Source organism: Equus caballus, chromosome 14 (genome assembly GCF_041296265.1).
Source record: "Equus caballus isolate H_3958 breed thoroughbred chromosome 14, TB-T2T, whole genome shotgun sequence".
Taxonomy (NCBI): Eukaryota; Metazoa; Chordata; class Mammalia; order Perissodactyla; family Equidae; genus Equus; species Equus caballus.
This window is the reverse complement of record NC_091697.1, coordinates 90,799,407-90,806,487: the sequence shown is the minus strand read 5'-3', so window position 1 is coordinate 90,806,487 and position 7,081 is coordinate 90,799,407.

The following is a 7,081-nucleotide window of genomic DNA, read 5'->3' as shown; positions in this document are numbered from 1 at the left end:
GACCTACAAATGATGAAACGTAGTTCATTAACATTGGGCCAAACTTGAAACGACTATCTAGAGCTTTTCTTACGCAGATCTTTTCATTTAGACAGTCTCTTCAATGAAGTTGCTCCCCAAGAGCCCCATAGTAGTGAAGTTCCAGTAGAGACTTCTTCTTATCTTTTTTATTGCAATGTAGCATTAGATAAAACCAGATGTGAATCTCCAGTGTTCAGATTATACTCCACGTGCAACCCAGCCTAATCCTCCGTGGGCAGGTGGCAGGCAAGCTCAGCTAAAGCTGCCATCTTCACTAAGTTGATCACACCTGATGGTATGTCTTCCGAACATACAGCTCTCATCATCATGACATAAAACTGGCTCCCTTTTTTCTCATCTTCCCTCCAAATACAACAGAATCTAAGGCTCCAATCTTCTTAAAGTCAAGCTGGATGTTGTTCTTTCCCACGCCCTGGGGGACCAGTTACAGTACTTGTTTTATTTCTCACCAAATCTCTAATCTCTCTCTCTCTTTATTGGGTCTTTCCCATATGCCTTCAAATCAACAGGAACTTGAAGAGCCATTTTAAACAAATATGCCCTTGACCTCAGGATTTATTCCAACTATTATTGTTTTTTCCTTTCTTCTTTTTGCCATTTTCAAGTGAGTGATCTCTACTCCATGTTTCACTTTCCACCGTCTCCTGTAAAATGGTTTTCCTACCACAATGTCCTTAAAAATCCCTCCATCTGAGGATACAGGCCCTCTCCCTCCCAGTCAGGGCAGCGGCCTTCCTTCTGTCCTCCTCTCATGTTGAGTTTCTGAGCTGCACGTGGCCATGGCGATCCTTGCCTCCATCCTGGAACAGCATGCTCCTCTTCCTACGGTTGAGATTGCTCCTGTCATTTTCCCTCAACGGCTCCTTTTCCCTTTCTTATTTTATCTGTGGATGTCCTTAGCTCAGTCTGTATTCTGCTTGGAGAACAACATTTCTAAATCAACTCTAGCATGTCTAGATTAAGCCTCCCAGTTTCAACATTACAGGTCTGGGGGCTTCCACCTGACTTATAAACTCATATTTCCATGTGCCCACAGAGCAGCATTTTCACAAATTTGGGATGTCAGAAACCAAATCCACTTTAATCTAGACACACTGTAAACCGTCTCAATTTCAATACCAAAATTTGCTTCTTTCTACAGATTAAAACCTTAGAATCATAAATGAATTCTCTTCCTTTACTCCAGTACTCAATCTCTGATCAAGTTCTTTTAGACTGTTATTTACAATCATAATAACAATTTAAAATTAAGACAACATATGTGGGCCAGCCCCATGGCTGATTGGTTAAGTTCGCGGCTCTGCTTCAGTGGCCCAGGGTTTCACGGATTCGGATCCTGAGCACGGACATGGCACTGCTCACATAGCCATGCTGAGGTGGCATCCCACATGCCACAACTAGAAGGACCCACAACTAAAAATATACAACTATGTACCAGGGGGCTTTGGGGAGAAAAAAGGAAAAGTAAAATCTTTAAAGAAAAAAAAAACGTCAGGGCCGGCCCAGTGGCGCAGCGGTTAATTTCCCATGCTCCGCTTCTCAGCGGCCTGGCGTTCACTGGTTCGGATCCTGGGTGTGGACATGGCACCGCTTGGCATGCCATGCTGTGGTAGGCGTCCCACATATAAAGTAGAGGAAGATGGCCATGGTTGTTAGCTCAGGGCCAGGCTTCCTCAGCAGAGAAGAGGAGGATTGGCAGTAGTTAGCTCAGGGCTAATCTTCCTCAAAAAAAAACTGACACATATGTAATGCCTTGAACACATTTCGTCACTTCCTTTCTAGTAACCTCACCCTAGTTAGGACCTGTTACAGTTAAATTACTAAAACAGCTTCCTCACCTCCTCTAGTTTTCCTTCCCCACTTGCTTACTTCCAATTCATCCTTTCATCTACTGCCAAATAAATCTTTTGATTCTTGCCATAACGTTCAAATATTCAGTATAATTCATGTGAACTATTGATGAGCCAGAGATGTACGTATGATTTACAGTCTAAGCATCACTATGGTTTATTCTTCTTATAGATCATGAGCCATTGATTGTAAAGACAAAAATGACCAGCTTTAAGGTCTCCCAGTGGCTCCATATTGGTCAGGATAATTTTGGCTTAGCCTGCAGTAGCAACCAATCCCAAAGGATCAGTGCTTTTAAGCAAAAATTAGAATTTTAGAGACCTTGCATCTGCCACTACAAGCCTGAAGCCTTCCCAGCACTTAAAACCTCTTCTGATGAGATCTGCAGTGATATTAACAAAGCGATCTTCAGATATTGTCTAATGAAATGTGTCAACATATGGAAGACCTGCAAACGCACTAAACAAATATTTTCAAAGCGCCAAGGCATGATGTTAGAAAATCACGCATGGCCACAAGATTCCTTCAACGTGCAAGAGAGGCCAATGGATTTAACGAAGCAGAGTACAAAAAGCTCATTAATATCATTTCAGACTCTTCATTCCAACACTTTAAGAAACTACCACTTGTCAAGTTCAAAGGAGAATATCCACACTCTCCAAAAAGGTTATTAAAATATCCCTCCCTTTTCCAACTACATATCAATGCGGGACCAGATTTTCTTCATATACATTAACCAAAACAGCATATCACAACAAAGAGAATGCAGGGGCAGACATGAAAATTCAGCTGTCTTCTATTAACTCTGACAGTAAAGAAATTTGAAAAAATGTAAATTATGTCACATTTCTCACTAACTTTTGGGGGAGGTGATTATTTTTAACATATTGGTTTACTATTATTTTTAAATTAAATACCAAATTTTTAAAAAATTTCTCTGTTCTAATCTCTAAACGCATAAATATCAATAGAACAAAAACAAATCAGTGTTCTCAATACTTTTTAATAGTGTTAAAGGGTTCTGACACTAAAAGATCTTAGAATCATTGGTCTAAGCCTCCAATTTCATTTTCTTCCTTTCTTTTGGTCCCTGCAGATAAAGGGTCTCTTTTTGTTGCCTGAACTAAACCTTTCCCTGCGGGCATATTAAATACCATTTATTTATTTATTTGGCTATTTAGTTTTTGTTTGTTTCTTCAGGATCCAGTCACTTTAATACGCCCTAAATTGTTAATTCTAACAGTTTTTCAATCGATTCTTCTGCTTTTTAGGTATACAGTGACATCACTGGAAGATAATAACTGAATCTCCTTTCTAAGCTAGAGCTTTATTCCTATTTATTTGTGTCATTGGCTACTACCTACAGAACAATATTAAGTAACAGCTCAGTGGCAATCATTTTCATCTTATTCCTAACTTTATTAAGAATATCTCCAGTTCTTCTCCACCAAATAAAATGGTGACTGTTGGTTGGTAATGCAAATGCTTCATTATATTAACAAAGGACCCTTCTGGTCCTGATTTGGTAAGAATTTTATCAAGAAGAGATGTTAAATGTAATTAGATTCTTTTGGGGTTTGATAAACAGAATGTCCCAAAGACGTCCACATCCTAACCCCCCAAACCTGTTACTATGTTACCTGACATGATAAAGGGTACTTTGCAGATGGGATTAAATTAAGGACCTTGATATGGAGAAATTACCCTGGATCCAGATGGACTCAATGTGATCACAAGGGTCCATACGAGAGGGAAACAGGAGGGTAAGTCAGCATAGATGTGATGACAGAAGAAGAGTTTGGATGGATGAGAGGAAGGGGACATGAGCCAAGGAATGCAGGTGGCCTCCAGAAGCTGGAAAAGCATAAAAATGAATTCTCCCCTAGAGCCTCCTGGAGGAACAAAGCGCTGTCAACACTTTTTAGGACTTCTGACTTCCCAAACCATTCAGATGATAAATTTGTGTTGTTTCAAGCCATGGAATTTGTGGTAACTTGTTACAGAAGCAATAGGAAACTAATAGGCATCGCTCATAATGATCATATTACTTTTATTCTGCAACCTATAACGTAATGTTCAAATTAATACATCAAGTCATAATAAATCATTGTTTCAATTGAGGATTAAAAACTTGTTTTGTTATGGGGTTTTATTATTTTAATATACTTCTATATTCTATTTTCTGATATTTATTTAGTATATTTGCATCTATGTATTATAGTAGTGATATTAATCTATAGTTTTCACTATTTGCTAACTTTGTCATACTTTGTTACCAAAGTTCACTGGCTTCCTGAAATGACTTGAGAAATGTTCTGTCTCTCTTTATGCTCTCAACCAGCTTATATACTACGGGAATTTTTAATGATTGCAACTTTTTGAACACATAAAAATTAAAACTTGAATTTTCTTCTTTATTTTTTTCCACAGTTGTAGATCTGCTTAAATTTTCCACTTCTTTTCAGACTAATTTTGATAACTTAACACCTTGTCAAGAATTTACCTATTTTCCTAAGATTTTTCAATTGATTTGCAGAGTGCTGTGTAAAATTCTCTGAAATAATTTAAACTCTCCTATTTACTGATATATTCCCTTCTAAAATTATAAACCTCTACATTTAGTTTTCCCTTCCTTTTGTTCTTGTTTGCATATACCAGGAGGTTTTCTGCTAATTATTCTTCTGCCTTTTTATGTTGTTGTTGTTTCCTAAAACTAAATTACTGATTAAATCATATCCTCCTTAGTTTCTTATGTTTGCTTTATTATTTTTCTTCAAACTTTTGGGGTTAAATATTAAATCAATTGAATTTCACTCTTTGTTGTTTAATAAACAAGGCGCTCCAGGCTATAAATTTGCCTTTAAGCCATGACTCCAAAAACATCACAGAGGTTTTAATTTAGAAAGTTCTCCTTGTCTCTCTAAATACACTTTCCAAAGTTTGTAGTGTTATTCTAATGTTTTATTCTGCTTATCATATACAAGAATCATGAATTTTTTGTTTAGATTTGTTCAATTAAGTTTTCTTTTCATTGCAATGCCATTAAAAAATAAAGCTTATACAGTTTCTACTCCTTGCTTTTGGTTAAGATTTTGAGGCTGTGTGTTTGGTATATGATCATTTTTTGTAAATGTTTCTGAGGTATTTTCAAATAAAATATTGTTTCTATAGACTACAGAGCTTTAATATAGGTACATATGTATATATTCTATGGTTTTTTAGTATATGTACACATATCATGATCATAAATGTAAATAAAGTATAGATATTGATATAATTATTGTGTTGATTGCATTTTTCACGTCCTTTCAGTCTTTATTTATTTTTTAACTTTTTGATCTTTCAAAGACCAAGAATAGTATACGGGAAAGCATCCCATTACAATTGTGTTTCCATCAGTCTTTCCATGTATTTCTAAGTTAATTCTGTATATAGTTTGGTATTATCTTTTTAGTTACATAATGTTTCATGAGTGTTATTTTATTGTGGATGTTAGCTTTTATCAATATAAATGCATCACGTTACATGCATTTTGTTCTTAAATTCTATTTTGCATTAAAATTTCGTTGCTTCTTTTGTTCCTTTTTTGTGCTTGTGATTCTGATGTATCTTTGTCGATAACTTTATGTTTAACATTCTCTTTCATGTTGTTTTAGACGTGGTCCAGAAAGAAATCTTTGGAGAAGTCTGTAGCAAGCCTAAATTTTGTGCATGATAAGTAGCATGATTTTCCAATTAGTATTTCTGAGAATTTTGCTCTATTTTTAGAATACAATAATTTCACCAATATACGCATAGTGAAATTAATATTGCTAGTGTTTCATGAGCTATTTCTATATTCTAAAATGTCAGATCTTACTTTTGCTAATGAACCTTCTTTTGCTATATCTTTGCTTACTACTTCTGTTCATCTACTCTGTTCTCTTTTTATATATGTAGATTGGATCATATAGCTCTGTTCCTATTACCAAATGCTTTTATTTCAATATTAATACCTTTCCTAAAATTGCAATATTTTATCATGTCTATTTTTTCATTTTTTTATTTTGTTAATTTGATTTTCTTTCTGTCAATTGTTTGTGGTCTGCTTCCCTTGAAGTTGGTAATCCAACAGTTGTGTTTTTCACATCTACACAATACTTCTGTGTCTCAATTTGTTTTCTCTTCATAATTACTTGTTAAAATCTAATAATGCATTCTTTTTAAATCTCATTGGAAACATGAATCAGAAATTTCCTAAAATTTCCTCGTGTTTCTGAACACAGATGTACTACAGAGAACATATCCTCTATTCTCTGTTTCTACAGGGCAGCTTCCCACTTTGATCTCAAGTAACTCCCTGTTCTATTTATTGCCTCAGGTTCTGTTCAATATCGGACTTCTGAAGGAAGGAGCTCCAGTGTCGTGGTCTCATGCTTGATGTGGCCATCCTTCCCACAGCCTGACTTCACTTTTTAGGACCCTGAAAGATGAAATAGAATGTGCTGAGCTGACTTGAGAATATTGGCAATACCAGACCAGGAAAATAGAACGTTCAAAGGAATGGAGATTATATTTGACTAAAATATCATACTGAGTACACACATCTGTATCTCCTCACACCCAAAGTCCTTGGAATGATAGAATATATACTTTCAAAATGTATTAATCCACAACATCAGTGAAAAATGAGAGTGCCATTAGTAAACTAGAATTTCTCAGGAATTATTGAAAAACAGACCATAACTAATCACATTGCAAGAGAGGAAAGCAATCCCAGGAGTGCTCTGGGCTCAGCAAGAAAGATACCTAGCAAATTGCTAGGTTGATTGCCCATTGCCCAGAATAGTGGGCAGCAAAGTTATTTACCTGGAAGCCGCAGCTAATGCAATGAATACGGGTGCTAGGTCTGGAAAGGCAGTTCTTTGCCCCAGATAGCCAGCAAATCCAGGAAGAACGGGAATCCCTTATTCCTAGAAAAACGGATTCCTGCATACCCCGTACAACATATGTATGGTTTCTCCCCTAGCATCACCAGAGACAATCCATAGATTGTAAACAGGGATATTTGAGCACAAAGGTGAACAGAAAGATAATAATCACCAAACATTTGAGGAAGCCATAAGCATAGTAGAGAAAGACAACAAAATTGTCAAATAAAGAATTAACAGCTGAGAATTAACAGTTTGGTCAGCAGAACAAACAAACA